Here is an 18362-nt window from a genome sequence, read left to right on the forward strand (position 1 = left end):
GCCCGAGTTTTGCCTTGCCTAGGGCAGCCCCAATACACCATTGCGTTCAGGGACCACCAATTGAAATAGATCCGACTGACCCGGATCGCCTTGGTATGCGATCCGGGACAGTCACAATTAGGCAGCGGCAGCCAATAAACAGGTAGGTTAGATGGCTGCTTCCTCCTCTCTAGGACCCCCGGGAGGCCCCTGCAAGCGGCCGTCTAATCTGCCTGTTTAGAGGTCACCGCCGCTGCCTGATTGTGACCGGCCCGACTACAGAGGCGATCCGGGACGTTCGGGTCCCCCGTAAGAGCCGTACAAGGCCGTAAGGCAGTGATGTTGAACGTTTCTTAAACCCGAGCGCCCAAACTGCAATACTAAACTTATTTTCAGCGCTGGCACTTAGAGATAAATAAATTGATTTTGCGTCGCAGTTTGGGCACTCGGGTTCAAAAAGGTTCGCCATCACTGCCCTATGCCCTTTGTGGTTAAATCATTTCTCTACCAATTTTAGGTGGTAGCCTCTAGTCCTTGTTAGGGAGTTTAGAGTAAAAAGTTTATTGCTGCTGTTGCCATCACCACCAAACATTTTGTAAATTAAAATCATGTCCCCTCTTAATCGCCTCACTTCCAGCATGAACAAGTCTAAATCTAGCAACCTTGTCTCATAGCTTTGATCCTCCAGCCCCTTAATTAGTTTAGTTGTCCTTCTCTGGACTCTCTCCAACTCCAGGACATCCTTGCTGTGGATAGGTGACCAAAACTGAACCACATACCCAAGATGAGGCCAAACCAGTGATCTATAAAGCCTCAAAATTATCGTTTTGTCTCTACAGAACATTCCCTTTTTAATACAAGACAATACTCGACTAGCTTGGTTTGCCACAGCCTGGCATTTCAAGCTATAATTCAATCTGTGCCCCCAAATCTTTTTCCATTTCTGACTTGCCTAGTGGAGTCCCCATTAATGTATATTCACTTGCCTATTTTTAACCCCAAAATGCATTGCTTTAAATTTTTCAACATTAAACCTCCTCTTCCACTTAGTTGCCCACTCCCCTATTTTATTCAGGTCCTCCTGTAATGTTATAATGTCTTATCCCATGTCTATTACCCTCCCAATTTTAGGACCATCTGAAAACACAGATACATTGCTATTAACACCTTCCCCAATAAACAGGTTAAATAATATTGGGCCTAGCACAGAACCCTGGGGCACGCCACTCATTACTGTAGCTCATTGTGAAAAAGAGCCATTTAGCAATACTCTCTGGACACATTTCTGTAGCCAGTTCTCTATCCATGAACACATCATTTCATCTATGCCCATAGATTTCAGCTTGTGTATTGAGCGTTTATGTGGTACCCTGTCAAATGCTTTTGCAAAATCTAGGTACATCACATCCACTGCTTTTCCTCTATCCAGATCTCTACGCACCTCTTCGTAGAATTTTAGTAGGTTGGTTGCCAAGAATGGTCTTTCATAAATCCATGTTGATTATCACTTATTATACCTTTGTCACGAACAAAATCCACTAAATAGTAATTTATCATTCCTTCAAACAGTTTGCATGCTATTGATGTTAGACTGACTGGTTTGTAGCACCCAGGGTGGCATCTTGACCCTTTTTTGAATATCGTTACTACCTTTGCTTTACACCAGTCACTTGGTACCCTTACAGTCATTAATGAGTCATTTAAAATGAGGAATAATGGTCTCACTATAACATGGCCGAGCCCTTTAAGTACCCTGGGGTGCAGGTTATCTGGTCCTATTGATTTATTTGCATTAAGTTTTACAAGTTTTTGTTGAACCCCGGTTACCACCAACCACTGCAGTATTTTACGCATTGAGCTACTCACATTCTTATCTCCATTAAACGCGTCTTTTTCTGGAGTGTATACTGAGGAGAAATATGTATTTAATAACTCAGCCTTCTCCCTGTTATTAATTGTTATTAATCTTGCGTTCTCATCTTTGTTTGGGCCTACCTGCTCTTTCCTTACCTTTTTAATGTTTATATATTGGAAGAATTTTGGGGGGCTCTTTTTACTGATTGTTGCTATATACTTTACGTAATCCATTTTAGCAGCTCGGATTTCATGTTTACATCTCTTATTACATTGCTTGTAGCACTGGAATGCTAATGCAGTCCCCTCCATCTCATATTTTTTAAATGCCAGCTTTTTGTCTTTGATGTGTTGTTTTACAGTTTTATTTATTATCACTTTGGAATCTCTCGTCTTTCCTTTGTCTCTGTGTGGGATTTTGCATACACCTGTACATCTTTTACCCCCCTCTATTAAACAAAATATCCTTTTGAGGGATACAATAGTTACCTGGAGGGAAACCCTTAAACTATTTGGCCTTCCTTGTTCTATTTCGCCACTGATGCCTTTAACCTCCAATCCCAGCCTCCCACAAGGAGCTACTCTCAAACATTTCAGTTCTTGAATGGCAAAAGGCCTCAAAACTCTACAACAATTTCAGTTTTCAGGATCTACAAAAATACTTTAACATCCCTCCAGGTCACTTTTTAATCACAATATTACACTTCCTGTTAACCCCATGCCTGCCCTTTTTATTCCAGTTTGATCCAACCTTCTCCTTCCAAGTTGTCTCTTTCTAATCTATACCTCCTCTTTTGTAGTAAATACCACCAAATTTCCAAATATGTTACCCAAATGGGCCAAGTTGTGACAGTCACCTGAAGATAGTATACATCAAAACCTACTATGCGGGTGGCATTTACTGCGTAAAATGATTACATGTGAAAACTGGCGGAAAATTCAATTTAAGGTAACACACATAGCCTTTTGTGTTTTTAATTTTACCCCTAAACAGTCCAGGTTGCATTGCTTGGTTAAGTGTCCGAAGTGCTTCTTCCCTCACCCTGATATAGCCCATCTATTTTTGACATGTCCTCCCAGTCAGGGGCGGAACTACCGCCGGTGCAGCCAGTGCCATCAGGTAGGGAAAGAAACGTCCAGCCGGCCGCACAGCAGAGCAGCCTTCAAGCACCCGGCGAGGCAGCGGTCCTGGCTGCTCTCTCTGCACACAAGCCGCACGGCAGGCCAGGCAATTTCCTGCTGTCACACAGATATCCCACACATCAGAGGATTTACTCCCCCCTCCCCTCTTTTCATGGAGCTCTCTTGCCTGGCAGCACTGAGACTCATTCAGCAGCCTGCCACACACCCGTCCGTTCTGCACATTAACCCCCCCTCCTTGTCTGATGCCTGTAGGAGGGGGAGCATGGGAAGGCATAATTCTGCATTGCTGTATAATGTATTGCTGTTCAGTATTTTTTGTACTTGTGCAAATGCTCAGTATTGGCATGGATACTGATACTGGTATTGGTGCATCACTACTGTGTTGTGTGTGTGTGTATATATGTTTTCCTTTTTTACAGTTCCTTGTGGCAGCCTTCTTGGTGCCTAAAGAGAGGGCCCGTTGCTGGCTCCGAGACATACAGGTGTTGATGGTGGTGCTGGATGAGAGAAGCCAGAGGTGGCAGAAGCTGAAGAAGGAGCCTCACATTCTCATCAATATAGCCAAAGGTAGGTGTTGGTACCCCAGCCAACAGAGAGGGGATAGAGGGGATCTGCTGCCTATAGGGTTCATGTAAGGGGATCTGCTGCCTATAGGGAAAATATAGGGGGTCTGATGCTTATAGGGGGATGGATGGGAGGGTATTATTTTGCACTGTTGTATAATGTATTGCTGGGATTTATAGTCCTCTATCACTGATGGTATTCTGCATTGCTGTATGATGTATTGCTGAGATTTGAAGTCTTCTATAGCTGGTGTTATTCTGCATTGCTGTATGATGTATTGCTAGGATTTGTAGTCTTCTATAGCTGGTGGTATTCTGTATTGCTGTATAAAATATTGCTAAGAATTGTAGTCCCTCTACAGCTTGGAGTCAGTGGAAGAACTACCAGGCTCGCAGTGGTCACACCACTGTCCTAAAATCTTTAGTCTGTATTGTTTTAGAAAAACTGTCACATGACACACACAAAAAAAGGGTATCTGTAATTGGTATTGCCGAGTACTTGAGGAAAAGTATCGGTACTCGATCTGAAAAAAAAATGGTGTTGGTGCATCCTTGAAAAAAAGGAGGATAGTTACTGCTTTAAAGTGTTTGAAATGAAGTTCCCTTTGCAGTTGTTGCGTGGTTTGATGTTTGGTAGTAGATAAAACACTTGATATGTGTCACCCATTTGACAGAGTTTAAAACGTTTTTGTTTTGTTTTTTGTAGGCGATTATCAATTTTTTGTGTGATTTATTGCTCCTTGTAAAAGAATATGCCGAAAGAAAGTGGAGCACAGAGACGCAAGAGACAGGCAAAAGAGAGGGAAAGCATGTGGTCTATGGTGGGGAGTATGGCAAAATTTGTGCGGCATCTTCCAGAGTCAGAGCTGTCAAAGGACAGTGAGCACAAGCAGCAAAGCCAAAGTGATAGCTCCAGTGAAATTGCAGTTGCTGCAGTAGAAAACATTTAGGATGATAACTTTAGTTGCTTGGATAGTAATATTTCAGCAAGTGAAAATTATATTGAAAATGCCCAAACTCATGTATCATCCCTGGAACAAGATGAATTAAAAACATTTCCTAATTGTAATTCATCTGAACACATTTACTTTGATGATTGCCAAACTTTGGAGTCCTCTGATAATGTTCCTCCAAATTATTTCATTGATGCGGGGCATTGGCCAGAGGTTATTGAAGATAGCCTTAAAGTTCAGTTAATCGAAAGAGGGCCTTCATCTATTCAAAATCACAATGGTCCATTCCCAAAAAACAGTCATAATAGATCATTTTCTTGTGACTGGTTTTACAAAACGCTCAAAAACCATGAAAAGGTTGAACGATCATGGCTAGTGTTTTCTCCCGTAAAAAATGCTGTGTTCTGTTTTCCATGCCAATTATTTTGCAATGATAAAAGTGCTTTTGGGAAGGGAGAGGGTTTTAGTAGCTGGCAAAAGCTTAATACAAGAGTAGAAGAACACAAACAAAGTCCTGGTCACGTTCAATCTTTTATGCAATGGAAGGAACTACATAGAAGACTGCAAACCCAGTCAACTATTGATTCAGTGTTGCAAAAAGAACGTCTAATAGAATACCAAAAATGGAGGGAAATTCTGAAGAGAATTCTTGACTGTATCCTTTTTTTGGCTCAACAAAATTTGGCCCTTCGGGGTCATAGAGAAAGCTCTGACCCGAATGATAAGAATTCTGGAAATTTACTCCAGTTGATAAAATTGCTTGCTAAGTATGATCCTGTGACATCTTTTCATATGAATAGGCTAACAGAAATGCACTCAGAGAGCCAAAGAGTATCAAACATGTCGACCATAATTCAAAATACATTTATTTATTTACTAGGGGATCAGGTGCTATCTGTAATAATTGAAAATATAAAGAAAGCAAAATACTATTCCATCTTATTTGATAGCACACCAGATATATCGCATGTTGGCCAGATGTCGCAAGTGATACGCTATGTAAATTTTGATGGTGACAAAGTCGGTGTTGTAGAGTCGTTCATTGATTTCATCAAATTAGGGTGAAAAACTGCTGAAGAAATGACAACTGAGATTTGTAACAAACTGCTTGCAGATGGTCTCGATATCCAAAATTGTTATGGACAAGGGTATGACAACGCTGCAACAATGGCTGGGCATATCAGCGGTGTACAAAAGCGCATAACCAACATAAATGCTAGAGCCTTTTTCCTCCCTTGCAACAATCATTTAATAAATTTAGCTTATGTACATGCAGCTGGTACAACCACAAATTCGACAACATTTTTCGGTACTCTTGAAAGGTTGTACACATTTTTTTCTAAGTCTACACACAGATGGGATGTACTGACCTCCTCTGTACCAATCAGAGTTAAAAGAGTGGCAGACACGAGGTGGAGTTCCAGGCATGATGCAGTTTCTGCGCTTGCTCAGCAGATAGATGCTATAATTGACACATTAGAAGAGCTAAGAGATGGCTCCAATGAAACGACAGACACCAAAAATGAGGCTGGGTGCATCATTGCAGGTCTTACGAATTATTATTTCTTTGCATATTTGTACTTATGAAATCCTATTTTAAAAGAAATCAATGATGCTCAACTATACCTTCAAAAATCTGGCCTGGCCTTAGATATGTGTCATGTAAAGATAGATGCTTTGGCTAAAAAAAAATTCAGAAAATCGTGACACTTTGGTCAAAGAGGTCAAGGAAAAGACCCAAACAAGTTGTCGCACCACTAACATATCGTGCGAAATACACATTCACCGGCGAAAGCAAATGCCTGGGGAAAATAATGCAACAGATGCTGGTCTTACATTACTTGAGAGCAGCTGGAAACTATTGATTGGCTTCATTTTGAAATTGTAAGGTGAACAAAACAACTAAATGAATATGCCAACCGATTTGGGTTTTTGCGTGTTTCTGTCCTGCTTAATGCCAATGACAGAGATCAGTATATTCACAATCAAATAGAGCATGTCTGCTATGTTTACCCAGAGCTGAATGCTGTAGAGATGCTAGAAGAAATGAAATGATTACAAAGACAGCTTGCAACTTTAAGTCGGCTACACCTGAATTGGAAAATGAAATTAGAGAATGGGGTGTTTTAGAGCTTTTACAATTTATTGTAAAATGGCATTTAATTGAAAGTTTTACCAACATATCCGTCGTGCTTAGAATATTTTTTAACAGTTGCAGTGTCCGTAGCCACTTGTGAGCGGAGTTTTTCAAAGCTCAAACTCATAAAGTCATACTTGCGTTCTACGATGGATCAAACAAGGCTTTCAAACTTAGCTATACTGTCAATAGAAAATTAGCTGTCGTCAAGAATTGATTTTGACAAAGTTATTGACCGCTTTGCCACAGAACAAAAATCTAGTTGAAAGGTTTTTTTTGTTTTGTTAAGGCTCTATTGCAATATTCAGGTTTATAAAAAATCTAGTTTGTAGCAACACATGTATCACATCAGTGGTATGAAAATTTTCATAACTTCCTAAAACATTCATAAAGTCGTCATCAGTTATTTTTTTCCTATTGTTTCTTCATAAAAGTGTTTTTTCATAAAAAATGTAATGCTCTTTATCAACATTAAAAATGTAATGCTCTTGTTCAACATTAAAAATGTAATGCCCTTTACATGTGTTGAATTATCCTTATAACCAGAGTGGATGTTTATATAATAGGGGGGGGGAGTAAATGTCTGCCCTGGGCGCCCATAAACGTCCACACATTTGAGAAGCAGCACACCCTGTGTCCCCAACCCCCCCCCCTTTTTCCTCCCCCCCAGTCTCTCATAGAGCGCTCATCTCCTGGACTCTTCAACTTTCACAAGCTTCCTGGTCACACAGCCCTGTAGAGAGTTTTGCTGGGAGTTGTAGTTCTTCATAGCCATTAGCATTCTGCATTTCTGTATAAAGTATTGCTGGGAGTTGTAGTCCTCTATACAGAAATGCAGAATGGTAATGGCTATAGGTGGGCAGGACAGGCATTGTAAGAGCCAGGGGGGGGGCCCAAAAAAATCTTGCACCGGGGCCCATTGTTCCATAGGTCCGCCACTGCTCACAGTCAATCATTTTAGTCATCTGTAACATCTTACATGCATTCTATCACAGGTATTACTAGGGAACATCACCCCATTATATGTCTATTCCACGACACCTCTAGTGAAACTTTATCACAGGTCCCCTCTTTACTATGTTGGGAACATCTTTGTCCCCTTGAAGCAAAGAAAGCTATTCTTTCAAATTGGATATTACCTCATGCCCCTAATATTACAGCTTTCAAACGTATACTATCCCAGCTACTACATATGGATAAACTAGAAGCAAAATGTTATTCTACCTGAATAGATTTGTTTCTTGACATGTGGTCTGTCTATATATCAAAATAATTCACACTATTACAAAAACATGAACTGCTCTTGATGTTTCTTCACTCCACTCAACATAACCACCCTAACTTTTCTTATTTTTTAATGCTCTCCTTATACCATCCTAAATATGCATTTACCATAGATTTCCATCTCACGTTCCCATTTGCTATATGACCTTTATTACGTTCAATTTCATTCATTCTCCATATATCCAAGATATCATAACAGCTCCTTTACATTTTGTAAGTACTCCAATTTATATTACCTTATGGTTTATGTGATCCTCCATTTTATATTGTTTTTATTACCATTATTTTTTGTTCACTACAATGTATTGCACACTTGTACGCTGTTTATATATGGTTTATTCTGTGAAAGTGATACTAATTTCTATGTATTCAAATATTTGCTGATAATGCTGTCTTATGACCACAACTTCACATTTATTTTTATTTTTTTCTTTGTACTTTTATGACATTTACCTTGGTTTCTTTCTTATCTACTGTTTGTTTATCTTTTATTCCAATACACAGTTGTGCTAAAAAAATGGCTCTGCAAGGACCTCCTAGCAGCCTGTAAAGCTCTAAGCTTGTCCTCCCCAGGGGTAGCTGCAAAGTTTGCAGCACACATCTCCTCCGCCCGCTGGAGATCCTCAAAGACCACATCAAACTCTACACATCAAAACATCTCAGAGGTCTTAATATGAGATACTTATTTACTTTCACATATACTTTACTTTCGTATGCCTTAAAAGCATCCCAAACAATGGGTGTTATCTGCAGAACCATCATTTATTTACCAAAACTCCCTCGCCAGAGGAGATACTCGATTCGCCACACCCAACTTGCACAGCCACCCATGGGACAATCACCAATCAATGTGGTCAAACGATGATGGGAAAGCAAGTGTGACAGAGAGGGGTGAATGATCAGATATTCCTCCCGGCAGATGCAATGTCTTAGATACCAAACCCCAAAACAGCTGCTTTCATATCTAACCTTGATTAGGAGCCATGAATATAGGACACATAAGAAAAGCCTCTGGTCCCAGAATGCTTTCACCTCCAAACCTCTGTAAGTGAGGCGGCATTTGCCCACGCCATCAATTCAGTACTGGAAGCTGGTGCCGGATTTGAAGAATCCACAGCGAGATCGAGCATGTTATTAAAGTCTCCAGCAAACACCACCGGTAGGGGATGAAAAGTAGCCAATTTTTCTAAAACATCATAAAAAGCTGAGCATGAAAAGATGGAGGGAGATGCACATTAATCACCGCAAATCTGACTTCATCTCCACAATTAGGACAATATAGCATCCACAAACAGGACATTCCAGAACTGCTGATATTAATTATGTGCATCTGGAGTAGTAGATAAGTTCGAGAACAAGTGTGGCAAAATCCACAAAGAAAGGAAACTTGAGAGAAGTCACGGTCCAATACATATGAGTAGGAGAAAACATGAGCACACTGCCGGATCCTTTTTAGCCAAATATTTTTTTTCAAGAATAAATTTGTATTTATTTCATATCATATACAATTTCTTTATACAATTAAATACGTAAAAGAATAGTACCAATGACATGACAACAAAATCCAACTACTATCTCTTATCCATTATTACTTATTTAACTAATATTTTTAATCACTTCTATGTTAAGCTAAACCACCTTCATAGATACTATTATATCTGTTATAACAAGAAAACATAACAGGAAAATACAAATTTAAGAAACAAAAACTATACACTCCCACTACCTTTCACAGTCTTGTACCTATGCTCTCACTCCTACATTACAACCTATCATCCTCCCCACTTCATCCATTCTCTCAGCCCATCCCTCCCCCACCCCCCCTTCAGTACCCCTTCCATGATAACTGCACGGAAGCTATCCAAACACGCACATAACAAAAAAAAAAAAGGGAGGGAGGAAGAAGCAAACAGTACACTAGTTCCTTATACGTATTTTTGAATCTCTGTTGAGCCAAGAAAGGCCATCCATGGTCTCCATTTCTCTACAAATGTTGCATATCTATCATATACCCGGGCTGTCAGTTCTTCCATTCGCATAACCTGATTTACCTCCAATACCCAGTCCCGAACCACAGGAGTATTTGGTTGTCTCCAATGTCTTGGAATTATCACCCTTGCTGTTTCCAATAATCCCCTCTTAATACTTTTTACCGGGCCCGGAAGCATTGATAGTAATGCCACTTCTGGGGTTTCGGATAGTTTTGATCCCATGACTCTACCCACTGGTTCAAAAATAATTCTCCAGTAGGGCTTAATTCCCTGGCAAGTCCACCATATATGCAACATTGTGCCCTTATCTGTCCCGCATCTCCAACACAGCTTAGTTACTTGGGGGTTTATTTTATGTACTGTCACCGGGCATCTATACCACCTAGTTATTATTTTAAAGTTCCTCTCCTGTGTTCCAGCCGAGATATTTGATTTAAAAGTAAAATAAAAGGCTTTGTACCAATCCTCCTCTGCAAAAATCTGTCCTATTTCTCGTTCCCATTCTTTGGTATAGTAAGGGAGGGACGGGAACATTGATTCCAGGAGTATATTATAGATTCTTGAGACCTTATGCTTTCCCTCTGGTTTATATAAGATCATTTTTTCAATTGGGGTCAGTTCCCTTTCTATTGATCCCTGGGAGCACAGAGAGTTATAAAAGTGTTTAAGTTGGAAATAATCCAGCCATCTACCCTGGCTCGCCATTCCCGGTGGTAATAGATCTATTAAGGGAAGTACACCCAGTGCATTGATCGCCTGTGTTATTGGGGTATAGCTCGGGGTCTTCCATCTCAAGAATCCTTTCTCCCCCAATCCCTGTGGGAAGTCTGGGTTCCCGAGTATAGGTGTCAATGGGCCCACATAGGATGATATATCACACTTTTTAATCAATGCATCCCATATATTTATTATCGTTCCTATTACGACTGATCGATTCCATCCTTGTGGTCGTTTGTCTGGGCATATCCATGGCAATGACGTCAGTGGTAGTGAGAGCCCAGCTTGCTCTATGGTCACCCATAACTTAGATTGCGTACGGTCAAACCAGTCCAGCATTCTATTAAGGGTCACTGCTTTATGATATAGCTCCATATGTGGGAGACTCCCTCCTCCTTCTAATCTTCCCTTAACCAAGATATCATATCTCAGTCTTGCTCCAGAAGTCCCCCAGGTATATTGTAGCAATAGAGATCGTAGTCTATGAAAATATAGTCTGGGGATTTTTACCGGAGTCGTCTGAAATAGATAAAGAAATCTTGGGAAGATGTCCATTTTAAATAGTGTCATCCTCCCAGTCCAGGAGTGTTTTCTCTTTTTCCATCCCTCTATTCGGGCGTGTGTTGTCTCCAGGAGGGGTATATAGTTGAGCTCATATAGTTTTCTTACATCTGTAGGTATTTTTATTCCTAAATAGTCTATCGCTTCGGGAGCCCAGGTAAATGGAAAATTAGACCCCAGCATTTCCCGCTCGCCCTGGGGGAGGGTTACATCCAGGCATTGAGATTTACTAGCATTGATTCTATAGTTGCTAACTCACCCAAATTGTTCTATCTCCCCCAGGACCAGCGGGAATGCTATCCTGGGGTTTGTAATGTATAGAAGCAGGTCATCCGCAAAAATACTCAATTTGTGTGTTCTCTCCTTAAAGGTCACTCCCCTTATATCTACATTCTGATGTATAGACATAGCTAGATGTTCCATGGCTATGATATACAATAAGGGGGAGAGTGGGCAGCCCTGCCGAGTTCCATTAGTTATTGTTACTGGATGTGACAATATACCATTCACACGTACTTGGGCCCTTGGAGCTGAATATAGTGCCATAATTTTTTGTATTAGTTGATGTGGTATCCCTATTTGGTCAAGCGATGCCTTCATGAAATCCCAATCTAGCCTATCGAAGGCCTTCTCGGCATCTACTGACAATAGACACAGGGGGTAATCTCCCATGCGCGTATATTGAATAAGGGAAATTGTTCTTATAGTATTGTCCCTGGCCTCCCTGCCTGGGACAAACCCTGCTTGCTCCGGGTCTATTATCGACCCAGTATGAGGTTGAAGTCGTAGTGCAAGAATTTTAGCATATATCTTGAGATCTACATTTATCAGGGAAATTGGCCTGTAGCTTGCACACTGTGTAGGATCCTTCCCTTCCTTGTATATTCGAGTTATATACGCGTCCTGGCTCAGTTGGGAGAATCCACACTCCTCACTGATTGAGTTGAAAGTTGTGTGCATGATAGGGGCCAATTCCCCCGAAAATGACCTATAGAATATCCCTGTCAGCCCATCTGGGCCTGGGCTCTCCCCCAACGGCATTGCTTGAATCGCTTCCTTTATCTCTTCTAGTGTGAAGGGGTTATCAAGTAGTTCTATAGTGTCTCTTCCCAGCCGAGGTAGTGCTGTCTTACTAATGTATTGAGTCTTCCATTCTTTATCTGCATTCCTTTCAATTCTAGTTTTCCCCTTTCCTATATTATATAAGTCCGTATAGTAATTGAAGAACGTTTCTGCAATCTTCTCTGAGGTATGGACCATAGTCTGATTTGAGTCGCATATTTTAGGGATATACATTCTCCCTTGTTTATTTCTAATAGATTGCGCTAAAGCTCTGCTACTCTTATTACCGAATTCATACATAGTACGTTGGGAGCAGTCTTTGTATCTTTGATAGGCTAAGTCTAGTTTTTTATATAGTTCTATCCTTTTTTGTTTTAGTTCTTGGAAAACTGCTATAGCCCCATTACTTTTGTGTTTGCTCTCCAGTTGGCATATTTCCTCTAATAAACTTTTGATGGCTTAATTTCTCTTTTTTTTTTTAATCTGGTCCCATGTGAGATCAGAATCCCCCGGATGACACATTTCAAGGCTTCCCATATTACTGGGGGCCTTGTGGTACCATGTTCATGATCGGTCACAAAATATGCGATCGCCTGTCTTGTGACCGAATCATGTAACAGTGTCTCATTTAACCTCCATGTTGCTTGGGATTTCGTTGTGTCTGGTATTGTCATTGTGTAGAAAATGGGGGAGTGATCAGACCAGATTTGTGAAGACGATTTTTTAGTTGGGGGGAATATGTCCTATTCCCTTAGATGTATCCACAACTGGATCCATTGCTATATTAAAATCCCCTCCTAGTATTACCAGGCCTTCCATGAGGTTACTAAGGGTGTTCAATATCCCAAGCAATGCCCCCACTTGACCATGGTTTGGCAGGTACACATTAGCCAATGTGTATTGCTTACCATATATTTTGCACTTTATGAAGAGGTATCGTCCCTCTCCGTCCTTTAGTTCCTCTAGATCTGTCAATGGTATTGAGTTATGGAAACCAATTGCTACCCCCCTTGATTTATTTAGGGAGTAGTTACTCATATACCACTTAGAGTAATGTCTCTTTGTGGGGGCGCATGAGTCCTTAAAGTGTGTTTCCTGGAGGTATAGTATTCCCACTCTCTGTTTATGCATGTCAAGTAGAATTTAAGATCGTTTTGGGGGTGTATTCATGCCTCTAGCGTTGAGAGAGCCTAATCGCAAACTTGTCATTGTATTTCTAGCAGTTGTTTATTTGCTATTGTGTCCTTCCCCGGCCCATTCTCAGTGCACTTACTACTTCTCCTCCCATTCTGAAAAAACAGGGTAAAAAAGAGAAAAAAAAAGCCCCACACATCTACACCTCACTCCTATCTCTCTCGTATCCCCCATACTTACTACCTAAAAAATTTGGCTCCCACGTGTTTGAGCCTTCACCGACTATTTTGGCGTCCTATTCGGGTTGGTGGCCAGAGACAATAGCCCCAACCCACACCGTCACCTCATTCTCTATTTATTCCTAATGGAGACATTCTATTTTTACCTATGTGTACCTATGTATTCCATCCTGGTCTCTCAGTCCGGGCCCAGTACCTCTTACTTGCACAGAAATGGTGTGTTATATTCAAGGGTAATTCTCTTCTTCCCCCATTCTTGGTCGTTACCGAGCCTGTAGTTATCCAGGGATCCCATTGGGGTACTCTCTTATATAGGGGGTTCGGGGGATCTGGCCAGTTCTCTATCTGCATGGGTGGTAACCCCATTTGTGTCAAGAAGTGACCAAGGTCTTCCGGTGTATTCAATGTCACATATCTGTCATTTTTCTTGACACTTAAGGAAGATGAGTACCCCCAGCGATATTGTATTCCTGTCTCTCTTAACTTCCTCGTTATGGGACGCAGTGCTCTGCGTTTAGCCAAAGTTCTGCGGGAGAGGTCTGGGAATAGGGAAATTCGAGCTCCATTAAAATCTATATCCCCTCGCTCTCTTGATTTTTTTTTTGCATTATAATTTGTCTCTGTTGGAGCGACTGTAGTCTGCATATTACATCTTTTGTTCGACCCTGGATTGTGGGGCCAAATACTCTGTATACTTTGGTTATTTCCATTAGTTCCAGTACTGGTTTGTTCAAATATATATTCAAAATACTCTGTACTGTATCCATTAGATTACTCAGCTCGACAGTATCAGGTATCCCCCTCAGACGGATATTTTTGCTCTTTTGGCGATCTGCCAGGTCATCTACATGGGCCCATACACTAATGAGCTGGTTATGTAAGGTCTTTATGTTTGTTTGCATTTCATTCTGTCCATCTATTATGGGCTGCATTAGTTTCTCAATAACTTCAATTCTGTTATGGAAACTTAATAAGTCAGATCTCAAGTCCTCCATACCTGATCTGTGGAGTTCTTCTATGCCATCCATATCCTCTTTTGTTGAGAGCGTTTTCAGATACAGATCCAATCTGCTTAACACTGCCTTGTCCATACTCTCTTTTTCGTGCTTTAGCCCGTCTTTTCCAGTCATCATACTCCCAGACTCTTCCCCTGAGTACCCCGGCAGATATTCTGGAGAGTCCATTGAACTAGTGGCACCGCTGCTCAGCTCTGACCTCTCGCGCCGGCTCTGTGTAGGATCTAGGTTCTCTCTCTCTCCCAGCGTGCAGGATGGCGACGTGTTTCCGCTCGACCCCGTGTCGGCATCCGGCGACCCATGGGGGAGCGTGCCATTCACTCTCCGGAAGAAAGCCCCGATGTCTGTAGTTGCGCCCGCGGGTTCGGCTGAGTCCGGTGCCGCCTTCTTCCTTTTCCCGCTTCAGCGTCCTCCCATCTTCCAGCCGGGACGGGTATTGTGGAAGGTAGGTATGGTATCCCATACCTACCTTCCTTTAGTGAATGGGTAGGGGTACAAGTACCCCTTAATCATTCACAATCTGGGTGCCCCATTATTAAAGGGCTAACCTGAAATGAATAAGCCCCCTGCCCGCACCCACACAACCATCGCCCCAGGACTTGTGGGGAAGAGGCCATTGTCCCCATCGGCATGGGGACAAGGTGCTTTTCCAGGGGCGACCCTGGAAAAGCACCCTCCCAGTGTTGAGTGCATGCTCCTGTGTATATTTTTACATGGGGTCTCTCCTAAATATTCCTACCAGACCTTAAGAGTCTGGCATGAAATTTGGGGGGAACCCCACACTTTTTTTTTTTATTATTTGGTTCCGCCTAACATTCCTACCAGACCTAAAGGGTCTGGTATTGTTTGGGAGAGGGAACTGCATGCTTTAAAAAAAAAAAAAGTCATTTTTTTTTTAGAAATGTCAGTTTTGCTGCAGCAGGTTTTATACATTGTACAGATTTGCCACTTTACAGGCAGGTTAAAGGGACCCCCCAGGCATGATATTTAAAGGAATTTTTCATTTCTTATTGTTACCTTCAAGTGATGTTAAAATCACTGCTTTTAAAAATTGTATTTTTTTAAAAGTTTTTTTTCATTGATTCCTGTCCCCCAGGGCAGTACCTGGATCCCCATAAACTTTTTATGGCCAATAACTTGTATATAAGCCCTCTTAAAGGGGACAATTGTTTTTGAAAGTTCTACCCCATCGACTTGCATTGAGTTCGAGTTTGAATTAGAACTTTTTGGATGTTCTAAATCTTGAGCATTCTCATGCATCAAGTTAGCCATGCAGTGCTGAAATAATTCTGCTGACTTCTTCATGCCAGTTTGCTGGAAAATGGCAGGATTAGCTGTAGAGGTGGAGGAGGGAGCATTTGCAGCTGCTACAAATAATGCGCTGTTCTGTGTCTAGCAGGAGAAAGATGAGGAACACTTGGTTATCCACTTCATAACCTTCTCAATGTGCTCTGGCTGTAAAGCACAAATACTGCATGAAGGGAAAGGCAGATATGCCCTGCCTCTCAAAGATTTGAGAGGCAGTCCTGCTTTGACCCAGATATTATCACAACAGGGAATTGACTAACTTTATTAGCAGATATAGCTATAGGGTGATTACAGATGTGGTGATTTGGTGCACACAAGTGTATGCACAAGTATGAGTGATATGCTGCAAACAAAGGGCAGCTTTGCCTGTGCCAGGAACAAGTTCACTCTGCTGAACCCAAAATAAAAAAAAGAACCTTGCAAAATTATATAAAAAATATCCCTCCCTCAAAAAAATAAACAAACCACAACCCTGTTTTTTTTGTTGTTTGCTCTGAAAACAAAAAAGAAAAAGTCAAATGTGAAATAAAAGAGAAAAATACTGGATGGGGAGTGGCAGAGCAGCTAAGCAGCAACTGAATTAGTTGCTGACAAGCAAAAGGTATTCCTAAATAGGGTGGTTGGCTCTTTGTACTGTGAACACAAAGGGGTTGATTTACTAACCTTATAAACACGCCACGAACGCGCCATGCAAAAACACGCCGGTATTGCGCGAAAGCGTGTTAATAGGCGTGAATCAATGCTGGTAATGCACATGCCTGTTAATGCTGTCAACGCGCGTGGATGGCGTGTTATCATCTACCTGTTAGGCACTACTTCCTGGCTATAGCTTAAAGGATTGCCTCATGAGGATGTTTAATGGCATTATGATTGTTGAAATGGAAATATATTGCTTATTGTAACCTGAGCCACTTCTAAGGAGTGGAAATCTCATTCTAACATTCATCATCACAATGCCCATGGCTCAGCACAGTGGCTTAGAGGTTAGAGCTACTGCCTTGCAGCACCTGAGCCCCTGGTTACAATCCTGCCTCAGATGACATGCACATCGACTCTGAACATTTTCCCTGTGCTTGCATAGCCCTTCTCCAACCTCCCCTCTAAACATCAGCATATAGGATTGTGAAAAGGGAATCATTTTGCTTATTATTGGAGCATTTATGCCACTTTCTTGAATGATGATGATTGATGATGATGATGATGATGATGATGATGATCTTGGGCTCAGGGGTTAGAACAACTGGCCTTCAGCATGTGTTTCTCAGGTTCAAATTATGGTTCAGGTGACATGCACATGGAGTTTGCATAGCCAAATACTCCAACCACCAGCATTCATGATTGGGAAAGGGAATAATCGTGCTTATTATTTGAGCATTTCTGCCATTTGCTTGCAGTGTTTTACCAAGATTCATGATCAGAAATCCTTCAGGGCAGCTTAGGGGTTAGAACAACTGTCCCACAGCACCCAACTCCCTGGTTCAAATCCTGGTTCATAATGATAAAGCACACCAAGCATTTCCTACACTACATACATAATGATAAATTGCTTGATGCCTGTACAGCAACAGACCTTTCATGATTTGCAAGTCAAACCAGAAAAAAAAAAAACCAATACATAGATATGCTGAATATTCTGTATAATCCTTGGAGCAGCACATGTTGGATAGCCTTTTCAGTGTGGAAACAGAAAAAAAAAGTAGTTAAGCATTTCATTAAGCATAGTATAAACGAAACTAAACAAATTTTTTGGCAGTGCACATGTCTAATACATACATTTAATGGTGAATATGCATGTTACACATGTTGGGAAATAAGGGTGTTAAAAAAAAAAACCTCCTACTCATACTAAAGGAACAAAGACAAGGCATGCAATCATTTCATCATTATGAGACGGTGAGGAGTGCACATAGGAAATATAAACCTGGACATATAATAAAACCAAGCAAACATTGTTGAACGCAAGTCACATGGGATAAATCCAACATTTGACAATAAATGACACACATTTCCTATATGAGAACTCCGTTTCTAGCAGAGTGTTTTTTTAATTCTTTTATTTAAAATTGCATAAAAATTATACATAATAACAATATATTCAAGGGAAAGGAAATCCCCTTCTTCAACATACCAAGATCCATAACAATATACGCCTCAACGCAATCCCTTTATGGCCCACACAATCCCCCACCCACATCCTTCTATACATTCCTTTTATCCATCTAATTATCCTCTCAGACACCCAGGGGCGTATCTGGCGCGAGGCAAACAAGGCGTTTGCCTGGAGCAGCAGATTCGCAGAGAGCGGCACCCCGAGTGATACTCACGCGGATGGGATGACGCGGACCGTCGGCCTGGGGAGTGGACGGCGTGATGGCGCGTGCAGACGGCGGGCGGCGTTGATTCACGGTGAGTCCGTAAGCC

Source organism: Nanorana parkeri, unplaced genomic scaffold (genome assembly GCF_000935625.1).
Source record: "Nanorana parkeri isolate BGI_ZX_2015 unplaced genomic scaffold, ASM93562v1 scaffold839, whole genome shotgun sequence".
NCBI lineage: Eukaryota > Metazoa > Chordata > Amphibia > Anura > Dicroglossidae > Nanorana > Nanorana parkeri.